The sequence below is a fragment of the Coturnix japonica genome, chromosome 1, assembly GCF_001577835.2.
Source record: "Coturnix japonica isolate 7356 chromosome 1, Coturnix japonica 2.1, whole genome shotgun sequence".
NCBI lineage: Eukaryota > Metazoa > Chordata > Aves > Galliformes > Phasianidae > Coturnix > Coturnix japonica.
The window spans coordinates 21,935,277-21,951,234 of NC_029516.1; positions in this window are offsets into that span (position 1 = coordinate 21,935,277).

Genomic DNA, 15,958 nt, shown 5'->3' on the forward strand with positions numbered 1-15,958 from the left:
ATAAGTGCACAAAAGTCCAGGGAATGGCATCATAACCCAACCACCTTTATACCATTCAAATTACCTGCATGTGTCAGAGACAGAATGGAATGTTTTCTTACTGTATTTACAATTATATTCATTAAGTCTGTTGGGTATTTATATACCATGATGATTGTTGAAGAGTTGAAATGAAATCTGAGGGGAGACCTCTGGGAGAGGACAGTGTGCCAGTATGATTCAAGGAAATTAGTTCAGGAAAAAAGAGCAGAGGCGTCTAAGGTGAAATACAGAAGGAAGAAGGATAAAGGAGGACCCTCTTAAAGCAATAGCTGTTAAACTTCTCCAGAATGTAAAAGATCACGAGAAACCAGAAGTGCTGCAATTTTCTGTACATAGAATGTGCTAGTTTTGAGATTCAGAAACTCGCTAAGTCAAGATGCATGTTTCTCAGATAATAGCAGTGCACTGTCCTGCAATGATTGATCAGATTTAGAATAATGGCCTTCTGTCTCTAGCAAGGCAATTCTCTATGCTTCAGATCTTATTAATAATCAGGTAGAATCTCTCATGAAGTGATGACTTCAGGCTATCGCTGTGCAGTGACTTATCAAACAGTCAAAAGAAATAGGTATGTGACAAGTACTAAGAAAGAGAATGTGAGCAAATATATAATACCATCTGAGTATCTGCTGGAATATCTTTCCTGCCTCTTTCATTAATTGTTTTAGTCTAATCTTTGTGTACATTAGATGGGCCAAAACTCCCCTATATTTCTAGTACCATGTGGATTGACCAAAGGACACAATTTAGGTGCACTGCTGTTCCTGCTGGCAGTGATTTTGCAGCCAGAAATGCAGGAGGGAGCTTCTCCCCCCACCTCACCCCCACCCAACACCCCTCCCTCCACCTCCTTCCCTTTTAATACACATTTACCACCAACACGAAAGCTTGTGAAGCATTTTCCCCCTGTATCTCTAATGACACAGATGCCCAAAGCTCTTAGTCTGAAAACCTGAATTAACCTTTTACAGTTTTTTTTTTTCCCCTTTCCTTTTCTCCCTCTATGTAGGATGAATGATTCATTTTGTTCTCTGATGCTATTTTGAAAAGCTGTTTCTGCATAAGGGCATTGAGGCCTTCTGCTTTTCATTCAGGCTTGGAAATTTCCCATGCTTGCCACCAGGGTCTTGATAGAGTCAATGTCAGGGTGATTTTGAGTCACATGAGAGCAATGCTCACCTTATGTATATGTGTGTGTGTGTGTGTGTGTGTTTTGTTGAAGTTTATCATCTCATGTTTAACAAAGTCATCACCTTGTCTGTGAAGGACCTCATTTTTTTACCACAGTGGAAACAGATTACTCCTCAAAATAATTAGAATTTTTCTTTTATTGTCTATTTTTATAGAGAAGAAAAAAAAAGAAGTGAAGCATTTATTTTAATTGTCAAGTTCTTGGTCTTAATTATCTTCCTTATTTCTACTCATGAGTTTCATACTTGTGCATGGATTCAAAGGTACTTCAATATGCATCCTTCAATGAGCTCGGCGCAATGAGTCCTCACAGAGTGGAGAGCTGACCTGTGTGGAGTTGGGTGTTGGTCAACAATACCATGACAGTTGTTTTCTGTCTCCTGAATCAGATTTATTTTCTTTGTAATACACCAGAATGCTACTTTGCTCCATCACAACAATGTACGTTCCTGGCAAGGTGAAACTTTCCAGTTTATTAATATTATTTTGACTTTGGAAAACTAATCATTAGGATATGCTCAAGCGGTTGTGAAAATGCCAGGAAAGCTGGAGTACTATTGAATTTGATTGAAGAAGTATTATTAATATGCTTTATATAAAATCAAACAGGCATCTCAGTGCACTGTGAGCACTTACTGAAACAGATTAAAACACTTGTCACAGAATTCTAGATATCATTCTCCTCTCTGTCAATGTGCTATTAAATAGCATAATATATATGACAAATGTGTTTTCTATGCACTGGAACGTTTTGTTTTGTTTAGGGTGGAGGGGATATGCAGCAAAACAGCACTATTGGGCCATATTTTTAGCTGCTGTAAATTAACACAGTTCCACTGGGAGTAGTGCCAGGAATTTTAAATGAATGTTGAACTTGCAGTAGAATTGGCTACTGTGCCACTTCAGTGATACAGAGGTCTGGGGTGTAGCAAACATTTGGAAAAAAAAGCATAATAAATTATCTCAGGATAAGCTTTGCTTCACTGCCAGGTGAATAGAATAAATTATATCAAGCTGCAAAACATTCTGTGCCTGTACTGTGTTGCAGTACTGGCTTTATAAATGCCCTGTACAAGCAAAGATGGTGCATAGAAGAAAACTATACCTTCTGAACAGAGAATTCCCTGCATGAAGACTCTGAAGTAATGGCTGAAAACCCTGTTGTTTATATTCAGCATGGGGATTCGCACATTCTCAAATGAAATCCCTGTTAAAGAAGCCATATGGTCATTATACTATGGCTGGTAGCAAGAGGAAAAGTGTTATCATGAATCAGAAATCAGAAAAGAGGCATAAGATGAAACAGTTAAGAAATTTCTGTATTTAGATAGTAAAATGAGATAGCAAAACTTGTATTTTAGAACCAGTTATTATTAGAAAAAAACAGTTTGGAGACATACTACTCCTAAAAAGGCTAAAAAGCAAAAAAAAAAAAACAAAAACAAAACACAATAAATGTTGAAAAAAAAGGTGCTTATCTATTCATACAGCTCCATTGATTATTAAAACAATCACATCAGCTCTGAAAAAAACAATTGGCACCATGAGGGAGAGCTCTTTGGTGACACTGCTATCCAACATGAAGTCCTGAAGGCAGACAAAGTCAGTATATTGAGGGAACGGAGTAGAAAACTCAACTGGAAGTAATCTAATATTGTGTAAATCAACTTTTTCTGGAATGCTACATTCATCACTACTCATCTTGTCTCAAGAGAGATATAAACAGGAAGGAAAAGGGTTCACAACTGGGTCAGTTACACCACAATCGCTAGAGGAACTCATTACCACAAGTCACCATTAAAGTTGAGATTAAAAGAAAAGGGTTAACCTTATGGTAAATGAATGATGAAAACATCAACACTTACAACAAACAAAGCACTACTGTAACTCTGTCAGAGCTCTGCTGGGGAAAACCAACCAGTATTACGATAGCTAATAAGCATTCTTTTCAAAGGTCATCAACAATTTGCTCCAGCTGCTTTCAGCTCTCTGAATGCCCCATGTTCTGGTTAGGAAAGCCCCAGCTCTGTCAACCCAACTCTGACAGAATGAAGGTCTTGGTAGCAATACCCAACTCTGGTTGCAATACTAAATGTACCTTTAAAAAATTATTGCATAACATGGAAACTGAAGCACTGATGTAATTCTTTGCCTTGAGTTGGGGACAGTTCTTAGTAGAAAGACATAGGAAGAGCATGGGGTGCATTAAAAAGAGTATGGCTGGCAGGTTGAGGGAGGTGGTTCTCCCCATCCACTCTGCCCTGGTGAGGCCACATTTAGACTACTGTGTTCAGTTCTGGGCTCTCCAGTTCAAAAGACTGGCTTGTCCTGGAAGGAGTCCAGTGAAAGACCACAAAGATGATAAAGGGCCTGGAGCATCTCCCATATGAGGAAATGCTGATTAATTTGAGTTTGTTCAGCTCAGAGAAAAGAAGGCTTAGAGGGGGTCTGATAAATGTTCATAAGTACCCAAAGGGCGGTGGTAGGCAAATGGATGAAACCAAGCTCTTCTTGGTGATATGTAGCAACAGGACAAGGAGTAATGGCCTAAAACTTGAACACAGGAAGTTCTGCACAAACATGGGGAGGAAGTTCTGTCTGTAAGGCTGGCAGAGCACTGGAAAATTTTGCCCTGAGGTGCTGTGGAGTCTTCTTCTATGAGGATATTCACAACCTGTCTGGACACCAACCTTATGACCTCTTGTAGAGTACCTGCTTTAGCAGTGGGGTTGGACTCAATGATCTCTTAAGGTCCCTTTCAACCCCTGCAGTTCTGTGATTCTATGACACCAATGAAATAATCTACAAGTAAAGAAAAGCAAATAAATAAATAAATAAATAAAGATAAAAATAAAAAAGAACAAACAAACAAACGAAAACTTTTTGGGTGGTTCAGCTGCCACCAGCCTGGTGTGCAAAGTCCACTCTGCCATGAATTCACCTCTAGCATTGCTGGGAGATGGAACTCAGTAACACAAAGGTTTTTTATTTCTATTTCCCCTTCCCCCCCAAATATATGTCTGCATCATAGGGTTCTGGTTTCAGCACTTCAGAGAGCAGGAATGAAAGGAGGCATTTCTCTCATTTAAGATGTAACAGTAATGTGCAGCTTTTGCTGGTTTCTCTTAACATGCAATTGTTTCTTCCTTGATAAGATTCAGTTAATTGGTGAGATAATGAAGCAGACTATTCCCTAGGAATTGTTATGTAACTTACATTACCTTTTCTTAATACAATGGGAGATATTAAAATTAGCAGACTTTTGCTTCTCTGCTGCTCAGGCTCTTTACTGCATTCGTTTTATAGACCAAACAATTGTCTTACATACTAATTGCTCAGTATTGTAAAATAAATTCTCCTAAACCCCCTACCTAAAAAGGCACGTGGCGTTTTAACAGAGCACCACTTCACGGATTTGCTCAGCAAATGCTTGTTTTGTCCTTATTAATTAAAGTATGCTTGTAATGATACACTGGCTTGATTTCATTACATCTCATATATTCTAAAGTCATTGCTGAAGGAGTACAGTATAAGCTGCTGGGCAGAATGATTTACAGATTGTTCTACATTAACCTGTAGTTCATGCATCACCGAGTGTTTTCCTCCCATAATTAGAGACCAGCCAATTGCGCTATTTATAATTACTTAATATGATGGGGATTTGTAAAGAGAGAGATTAAATAAATAGATTTAACAAAAACACCAGGCAAGGCTAAAGATTTAATTAGCTCAGCAATAACTTTCAGGGCACTACTGTCTCCAAACTGTTTGTTTTATTAGTTTGATCTGAGACTGCTGTGTCCGTGTGGCAAAGTAAGAAAAAAACAACAACAACAACAACAACAAAAAACACAGAATCACAGAATGACCCAGGTTGGAAGGGAACTCAAGGATCATGAAGTTCCAACCCCCTTCATGGCAGGGCCACCAAACTTCCACATTTTATCAGGTTACCCAAGACCCCGTCCAACCTGGCCTTGAACACCTCCAAGGACGGGGCATCCACAACCTCCCTTGGCAGCCTGTTCCAGGGCCTAACCACTCTCCTAGTAAAAAACTTCCCCCTAACATCCAACCTAAATCTTCCCTCTTTCAACTTAAAACTATTTCCCCTTGTCCTGCTATTATCAGCCCTTTCGAAGAGTTTACTCCCCTCCTGGATATAGGTTCTGACACAGGGATCTTGTGATGTGAATAAGTGTGTTGATGCAGGGAATGGTATTTCAAGATCTACCTCCTAAAAAAAAAAGAATAATTCTTCAGTACTGTAAACTGTCACTAATTCTGTTACAGTGCCGGATTACTGAGATGAGATTCAATTTCTAACCCAGTCCATTTTGAAACTGAGCACTTTCTCAGCTTTTTTATCTTCCTCCCTTCCTATTTCAGGGGCCAGAGCAGCTTCAGTTGGCTCAGTAAGCTCCATTGCCCAAATGATTCCTTCTGTAGAAAGTTTGGATTCAAGCGTTAATAACTTCTGCTAAGCTTATGCAAGTAACTGCTTGCTCCCTTGCTCTCTGATGATCCACCTATATGATCCAGATAAATTAAAGGGTGCTTAAACATGGTGCTTCCCCTGAAAGTCGTACTGACAGAGCGATCTCTGGGTGCAGCCATCTGTGAAGCTGCTCCAGCAGAGCAGAGAGAGCATCTGTGTTTTGTGGGGGGAGATGGGACACCTCGAGTAGCTGCAGTCAGCCCAGCACAGCCTCTCACCAAAGCAAACGTCCTGGAGAAGAAAACCTTTCTGTTCTCCAGGGTTAGAAATATTTCTGACTCTTTTGGGCTCATCGTATCTGCAAAGTAAATCAGATGATAAAAACAATTTTCTATAAAATCTGATCTGGGAGTACCTTGGGAAAGACTGATGAGCACTGAATTCAGTGGCAGAAATGTAGTGTATAAATAAACCTATGAAATTTTAAACTCTAGCTAAAGCAAGATGAAGATGGAAAGTGTTTTGGCAGAGCCAAGATAACAAACATAAAGAAATAATACATTTCCAAATGAGAAACAAAAAGCTCTGAAACTTTTGGGAACAGCTGAGAAATAGAGCACAGCTCATCTCTTGCCAGCATCATTCTGGAGTGCTTTCAAACACTCCTCTTTAACACTGGTCAGTCACTAACACACAAATACATATGGATAAAAACACACAGTTATGGGACTGAAATGTCCATGTGCTGTGGATGACCTGTGCTACCTCTTTCCAGAGGTGAAAGAGAGAAGGGACGCTGGGCAACGGCCAGCAGGACAGTTTTGCAAAGGAGACAGGAGGGGATCAGGACAAGTTGCATGGCCCTTGTGTGGCTGCCAGCCCCAGTGCCAGGCATGCTCCATCCTCACCATGGTGCTGTGGAGTCCCACAAGCTCTTCAGGAGCTGCCCACTGAGATGTATTACAGGTGGATACATCTGACTTATGCAGAGGAAAGCAGCAGAAGAGAAAGTTCGTGCTCAGCAAAGGCGTGGATGATCTAGAAGTACATATTAAGCAGTGTAGTGCATTTACTTTTTAGAGATGCATCTATATGTTTCTGAAGACAAGACATGAAGTTTTAGGCAGCAGTGGGCAGACTGTGGCCTCGCATGGGTGGCACATACACTCTGCTTTTGCCAGAAAGAGGAAGGTGTGACATTGTCCTTCATCAGGAGGAGAGGAGGATGGCTGAGAAATGGCACAATGTATTTCATGAGCAGCTGTGCCACCTGCCCACAAACAACTGAGCTATCTGTATAGCTGCTTTTAAAAGCTAGGGCTGCATGTTTTATCTCAGAGACAACATTACACTGTTCTCTGATAAGCATGTTTTGCAATACTATTTAGGGCAATCTCTGTCGAATATTTCTAGTCTACCAATTCATACCACAGTGAAAAACCTTCATACACTTCGGTCTCATCCAGCTTGCTAGAGCAGCGATCTTCTTTCGAACTTTCTTACACACATTCAGTTAACAAAATTCACAAAATCAGCAGTGAACTGCTACCAGCACTGTTGTGTTACAGAGCAAAATGATGGGAGGAAGCCAAGGGAGAATTGCATCAGTCCTGTGAGATGATGAAGGGTGTTGAAAGGATGCACTGTGGGGAGACAACCAGAGGGGCTCAGCTGTGGGCTGATGGCTTGCAGAAGTCTTCAGAGCTGGGCTCTGAAATGGTGTGAGCTTTCACACCTTTGGCTGATCTGAGAGGAAGGTCCAGCTCTAGATAGGAGATTTAAAACAATGTTGCACCAACAAGAGGGAAGAAATAAAAGCTCTGAGTTCTGCTTTCTTGCAGTGCTCCCCTCTGTAATGTAGGTTCTCATGAATGCTGTGACTGGCTTTTGCCGTGCTCTCCCTCTCTCTCTTTTAATCTCTCTGCATAGATTAGTAACAATTCTATGGATGCAACAAACGATTGATGAAAGATGCTATATAAAGGAAAATAGTATTTTTAATACTGTTGTACAAAGTAGGCCACACTGCTCCCATTTGTATATTGTTCTTCTGAAGTCTATGATGTTTCACAAGGGTAACCAAGATCTATGAACAGTTTCTTTGCTTCATGCTCTGTGAAATCCTCATGCTAGAAATCTAAGGGTTAATTTTTTATATTACCAATATCAGAGTGGTTTACATTGCCTTTGACACAAAAGATTTCCTTAACAAAGCTTTAAGGGTTTGGTGTGTTATTTGATCACTCAGACTGGTCACTTGTAAAACCTCATGTACCTTCCTAAAAGTACTGGGAAAGTTCACGACCCGTATTCCATGGGGCATGGCTATTGTTCTGAAAAGAGCCTTTCTTTTTTAGAAGATAAATAACAGTAGGATAAAGTTACCCTAAAGGTAAAGTGAGGTCAAAGCTGTTCAGAGCCATCAGATGATCTGTGCCGGAAAAAGAACACTGGCAGGCTGAGCTAATCGAACACTTTGGATGACTGACTGCTGGCTAACGCATTATAGCACCCTATTGACTTTCCAGAACTTGTCAATCCATTCAACTGCCCGTGCATTCTTGAAAGAACAGCAGACATCAGAATCTCTGCTACAGTTCTAACTGCAAGCAAGGCAAATATTTCTGCAGCACTGCTTTTAAACTTTCATCTTTTAAACTTTTGCGCTTCTTCAGGCTGACAAATAAACTTTCTAAGACAAGTAAGCTACCTGGAAAAGAAATCCCCTTGCTATCCTAAAGAATCTCTGGAAAGTCACGTGGTCTTGACATGCCTGTGCAATAACATCTGTTCTGAAAAATCCTCTGTTTTTTCTCTCTCTTAATCCTGTCAGTTGTGCAGTCTTGATTATATATTTGCACAGAAGGGAATAGCGTTTGTAACATAGGTTATATGTAATCTATACAGCTACGTTCTTCCAAAACAGAAGTGCCTATCTATTATCATCAATCATTATAGCTATACGCTATCACTCCCTTGATGGTTTACCAACAAGAACTTCATTCTTGGCTTCTGTTTCAATTTTATTTCCAAAGACCTTCAATTGCTACAGTCCCTGCCACAAGACTTTATCCCGTTCTTCTAAATGAAGACCTTGTGCCTTTGCTTCCTTCTCTTCATGTAAGGTACAATCAGTTCGAGCTTTTACATACTACCTTCAATGTAATGAAACAACACAATGTCAAGTACTGTACAGCTTATGAAGTAATTAAAATATGCTAGAAAGGGATAGTTGTAGTAGATTGCAGGAATGAGGGAAGAAATAACAAACCATATTCAATTAGAGCCAAAAAAGAAATCCCTAAAATCTCCTGCGCTCCCAGAGAAACCAGATGGTTCAAGGCTTATGTGGTGTGTATAGCTGTCCTGCTATGCTGAATGTGGAGAATTTATAGAGCTGCTGGGCCAAATCCTGCACTCACCAGAGCATAAATCTACAGTAATACCATTAGGCTTTGTGGATTTATGTCACTGCAAGGGAAATCAGAATCTGACTCTTTGTTTTCACGACTTTATGTGATGAATAATGTGCTCATCATAAACACAGTTTATCAGGAAAAGCAAAGGATTGCACTTTAAGGATTTGAATAGATGTCTTTTAGAGTGTCTGGGCAGCAATTAAGACAGATAGATATTCCCGATGAATAGATATTCAAAAGCCTAGCTCCCACTCTTCACAAAGTAGAATGCATCACTTTTTTCCAACTTGAGTTTAATCAGAACTGAAAGAAACCCTGGTCATTTGTCAGTCTGTTTTTCCTCAGGGCTTTGCCCAAGGCAGCCTTGAAATGACAGCTTAGAGACGGCCCGTAGAATTAAAGAATGTATAATCGCATTTTTAATTTCCTTTAAGCTAGATTTTAGATTTTCTTGGGACTAAATTGTTGCAGGCTTACAATCACAGAATTGTAGATGTTGGAAGGGACCTCTGGAGATTATCCAGTCCAACCCTCTGTAAAACAGGTTCCCTACTGTAGGTTACACAGGAAAGCATCCAGGCAGCTTTTGAATATCTCCATACTCCACAGCCTCTCTGGCCAGCCTGTTCCAGTGCTCGGTCACCCTTCCAGTAAAGTTTTTCCTCATGTTCAGATGGTTTGTACCCATTGCCTCTTATGCTGTTGCTGTGTATTTCTAAAAATCTCTGACCCCATCCATTTCACTTTAGCTCCTGTGCTAGGTGGAATGCTATGTTGGTGCATTCATCTTTATCATAATTCTGTACGCTAAGTCATTTTTTATGGAAACTATTTTATATATACAGAATCTGGATGTCTATCCAGTATACAGATCAGCTGTATACTGGCCTATGTGCTTATAAGGAAAGTCTGGGGCCAGTCACCTTTGATTCGACAATTTGAACTCTGAATGTCACTAGAATGGTCCTCAAGCAGCAGTCCATAAACTGCTGCAACTTCTTATTTACCTAGCAGCCAGTTATTCCAATTATTCCTATTCCTACCAGCCATTACAAAGCCAGCAACGAGTCACGACAACAGGTATCCTAAAATATCATTGATAACATCTGCCATCAACCAAGCATAGTTTTACTGGATGGATTACATGGCTTTTCAGTTTTGGTCACCGGAAAAGACCAACACATTTATTTATTATGCAATGAAGAGAATCCTTGTGTTTGAGATCACATATAACATCAGTGGAGTAATATGTATTTCAAAGTGCCTTTCAAAAGACTTTTGAAAAGAAAATGCCTTTATGCAATTACCAAGGGTTTGTATGGGCACGAGCTGCAGAGAGCAGATGTAGCAACTGGTGTCCCAGCCATGGAGTGCACAGGATCAATGTTTGCAGAAATCTCGTTATCTCAAATAAAAGTTATTTGTTTGTTTACCTAAATTTACTTGAAATATATCTAGACTGTACAAATTCTGAATAAAATTATGAATGGAATAGAGAAGCAAAAGTAACAAAGAGAATGTTATTAACTTTGCCTTATATGCTCAGAATTGGGTTGTTCACATGTCAAAAATATGCACGTGCCAAACATCTCCCAAGCAGCTTTGTTGTTATTTCTGAAGGGGGAAATCTTTCTTAATCTCAAAAAAAAAAAAAGAAAAAAGCCACACAAAATAGAGCGGTAAGTGTACGCACAAGAGGATAAGAAGGCTGATAAGCTTATTTTGAACAGGGCAAGTTTTTAATATTTCATATACAGTTCTTTTCCTTAGCAAATTATGCAAGTCCTTTCTCTTTGCTGCATGTATCTAATACAATTCAGAAAACACTCTTGAGAAAAAGTTTCTGTATTAAAGTTTCAGCAAACCTGAATATGGTTTCTTTCTTAACTGCTAAGATGTCTGACATAGTGATCATTCGTTTAGAGTAACATCCTTCAGTCACTCTATATGATAAGCTGACAAAGTGGTCAGCACAACTATTGGAGTTACATCTTCATGCTTTGAAGAAGTGATTGACACTTTGCATCGATGTCTGGAAGGCCTGAATTCTACTCTGCTGCACACTTTTGTAGTAAAAGGAACTAATGTGAACTGTTGTGATGGAGGTGCAAAAAGGGATTCCACTTCTGGAGGAACACCACTATGAAATGACAGCCTGGGTCAACAAATCCATTCCTCTTTACTATCAGGTGGCTGCACAACGGATGCTGACTCCTGAATGGGCTAAACAAATCTGCTTCCTGGTAGAATATTGCTGACTTTTTGTTGGGAACAAAGAGTAAGAAAATAGATCTATAATAGCTACAGAAAGGTAGCAGAATGAAAATATTACTGATATTGTACGTTCCAATGGGAATGATTTAAGCGTATTTGCAGGGGGTATAGGGAGCAGAGGGACAACAAAACAAACAAGAAACTTCCCAACTATTCCTCTCGGCTTAAGTGAAAAATTATTCTTGGTCCTTAATCTGGCTACCAGTTTAATTTTGCTTAAAGTGGCACGAGGAGCAGTGCAGCACTGTGCTTTTACATCCTGTCTAGACACATGGCCTGTGTCCAGTTGGCTGGTCATTACAGGAGCAGAAAAAATTCAAACAAAAAAAAAACTAGCAGTCAATTTGTGCACTAAGAGAAAAGAGTAAAAAAAAGTCCTTCTTGGCCCAAAGGCAGCCACTGAATGCCCTGAAGCATAGGATTAATACAGTATGATACATGTCACTAGAAAGCACTGATCCAATTTCCTTTCAAAACTTCCTGGAGACTTGGACCCAAAGATTCATGTCTGTCCTAGGCCATGCTGGGTACTAGAAAGCTTAGATTTCAGAACAGTTATCTGCAAGTATAACTCCACTCTCTGGAGGAAAAAAAAAAAAAAGAAAAAAAAAAAAAAAAAAAAAAAAAAAAAAAAAAAAAAAAAAAAAAAAAAAATGTGGAAAAAATACTCAGTTTTTGTGGAACATCTGAAGACAAAACCTGAAGTCAGCACGATGCCCTGTATGTGGGATCTGTTGGTACCTGACCATATGGGAAACGGAGATGGGGACAGAGGTGCCAGTTCCCAGCAGCATGCACAGGGCACCAGAAAACCTCTCTCAAAGAGGCTCTGTGGCTTTCCAGATCCATATCACACTTTAAAATTCATTGTTTTGGCAGTTCCTTCCATCCCAAGCCATTCTATGACTCTGTGCTGTTTCATTTAAGACAAGAACGCACAAAGTGTATGAAAAGGATGAAGTACTTGATTGGCTTTCTAGCAAGTCTAATACTTACATTCTAGGAATTATATTTAATTCTGTGATGAGAGACATATCAGAATAAAGGATTAAACTTGTGGTGGGGATAGGAGGATCACAGCAAAAAATGATCTACGGCACTTTGGGAACATGACTGAGCACTTTTTTTCTGATGCACTTTCTTTGCTTTCATGGTTTATTATTCAGGATATTGTTTTCTACCTGATTACACAGGTTAATCAAATATAGAAACTATTGCAGGTGTTCTCCTCAGCTGAAATAATGTAATTATGCATTTGCATGCATCAATGTGTGAGTCTTTGTGGGCAGAGAAACAAAAGAAGGAACTGTTTTTATTTTTCTAACTTAGGAAGATAATATAAATTATTTTTATTGGAGTCAATATTCATGTCAAAGGATGTTGTTTATGATGCAGTGGTGCCCACTGTTCTCACTGGAGATGAGGTCTCCTGCTTGGCATGCTCTGTACACAACTACAAGGCAGCAGCATATGTCCTATCCCAAAACCTCACCATCTGCACAGTTAATGGGAGATAGCAGTGGACACAACAGGCCAGAGCAGATTGAAGAAATGGAGGCACAGTGCAATTGGTGTTATAAGCTTCAACCTAACACAAGCCAAAGACTGATCTTGCATTGCTTATTCAAGACAGAGATACTATTATCTTTGCATGTCCCTGTTCCAGCGCTGCGTGGAAAGAAATCCCTTCAAAATGTCTTTCTTCTTTCTGGCCATATTCACAGTGATGTCAACAACAAAGTGATGAAATATCCACTACTTTACTATGTGCATATAACAAAGAGAAGGGTTTACCCTGTTTCTCATTATCATGATAATTTTTTCTTACATGAAGTCTTCCACTGAATTAGAAAAGCAAAGCTGTTCCAAAAGAAGGGGGATGTCGGATGCATAGGCAGGTTCGCTAGAAAATTAATACTTGTTCACATCCACTGGATAGGACTAGATGGTTCAGGAAAATGGTAATTTCCCTCATGCATATTAATACCATCAGCTTGAATACAGCTTAGATTGGTTATAACTCATTCAGTGCATGAGATGCATGAGAAAATTTAAGTTTATGGTATATTTTTACTCACTTCCTTTTGATGGCTGATACTGTTGCCTCAAACCAGTTTCCAGCAGATGATCTTCACACTACCAAAACCACAATGATTGAGCAAAAGTGGTCCCTTAGGTTGTCTTTTTAGGAAGTTTGGCAGTTACCAGACTGTTTGAAGTTGCATAAATGAATATATTTTGTGGTAAAAATTCATTCTAGACAGAAAAAAATATTTTCCCTGATTTCATGAGCAAACATGCATCTTTAATTTTGAATGTGCTGTGTTTCTGAGTGTGAAAATAAAACTTCTCACAAATAGATACCTTCAGCTTCTGTAGTGATAACCAGAAATATCTTTCTCCAAATTTATATCAATAAAAGAGAACTTCCCTGTGCATTTAATACATAGCTTGTGACTCATGAATTATAGCTCTTAAGTACAAAAATGGATATCTAACATTGCAAAATAGAGAGGCAAGCCCACAGAGTGAGAAAATGCCTTTCCTCTCCTTCTGGACAACCTTTTCCAAGAGCTTCCTGAGAAATGAGAAGAAAAATGTTCGAGAAAAATGTATTTTTTCCCAGCGGCTGGGAGCAGATTTTCATTGACTTCATGGCTTTATGATTGCACATACCACAAAGGCACCCCTTTTTTTCCCCAGCAGGATCGCAGGAGCTAAGGCTGTGGTGCTTCTTGTTCCCCTTGTCCTCAGGCTGCCCTGCTGCTCAGCTGCTTCTCCTGAGAGGCCCCAGCCATGCAGCCCCATCAGGAATGGGTCTCATGTTAATATACACATCAAAGCTGTGATGAGGATAGAGCAGACCCAATATGCTGTCAAATTCAATATTTCTCTTATTTACTGAACACAGGAAAATACGGCTGCATATTGCGGCTTTTTATTAGAATAATATATATCAATATATCATCCAAAACTAAGCTTATATGGATGGATGGATATGTAGTAAATTAAGAACATTTCGTAACCAGTAATCCAATGCTCTGAGTGCATAATACCATGGCATGATACAGGGCTAAAGTAGCTCCAAACGTGGATATGGTTTGTCTGAGGACATACACGTGACTGTAGGAAGATGCTGCTTTCTGGTTATTTTTTGAAGCTGAGAACAATCCTTTCCAAAACATATAGTTTTGCATATGTATTGAGGAAAGGAAGACATGTGCCATTCATTTGACAAAAAATGGGCTAATTATCAGGCAGCCAGATGGCAAAATACAGACTATAATTCACAGGCGAGCATTCAGCACAGATCAACACCTCCCGTATGGCTCCCACACCCCAACAGCAGTAAAAGCACGGAGACACAGAAACAAAATGCTGCAAGGGTATCAAGAAAGAAACCACCTCAGCCATCTTGCACCAAGGAAGGAGATTCTGTGTCATACAACACAATTATATTCCATAGAGAGAATGTATGGACAAAAGGTTTCAGTAATTAAAAATTCCTTCCTATGCAAAATGAGCAACAACAAAAATACGGAGTAAAACCTTGAGAAATGCCCTGAAAGCCAAACCACAAAAACCTCAGAAGAGAGTATAACCACAGCACACATCCTGACTGCTGCTGACACATGTGGCTCTTTAATGTGGTTAACAGCAGAGCATGCAATGGGAATCTCTTATTGCACATGGGATCATTCACACACATACAGAGCAAGCAGCAAAAAATACGTTTCCATAACACATTAAAAAAAAAAATCAGCATCTTTTGCAGACTGTAAAATGAGATTTGTGGAAGGGGCTCTGAAAGCAAAGTGATGGACAAGTTACAGGAACCTGCAAAGAATACACACACTGTTCTCCACAACATGGAGCCAAGAAAAAGCTACAGCTGAACCTGACAGGTAGGCAGCACATGCAGTGGGCTGGGGGCAAGCAGGGACAAGGATATCTGCCCTGTCACAGCAGGCACAGCAGTGCTGGGCAGTGGCAGTCAGGAAGGAGTCCCAAGGCCTGTGAGCATCTTTATAGAAAATGACCTGAAACTTCTTTAATATCCTGTGACTCCAGTGCTTCCTCTGGACTCAGACATCCAGAAGCCAAGGATCTTCCATGCCTCACTCTTAACTTGCATGGGCACACCTGAGAAATGCTGCTGAGGCCATCTGTGGGATGGGGCCCCTTTCGGGTTTGTCCAGCTTTGTGCTGCAGTGCTGAGTGTGTGACCCACCACCTGCTGGCACACGTGGCAGAGAATGGCATCTTATTGTACTTTGTAGATTTTAATTAATCCCATATTTCTGTGCTAGGTTCCATAATACGGAAGAGGATACAGTGAAAACCTTCTTACTCATTCATAACTGCCAGTAATGAATAAATGGTGCTGTCTGCTCTGTGTTAGGAAGGGAAAATAACGAGGATATATGTAACTAATTAGTGCTGATTCTGAACACAATTATGAATTAGTATACATGGCATTCTCATTTAAAGAACTGATTTAAAGAACGTCTGTTCTTTTTACTTGTTGCATTTGCTTTCTTTGTGTTTTTTGCTGTTGTTTTTTTTTAAAGCTCCCTGAAGCCAAGAAAACGTG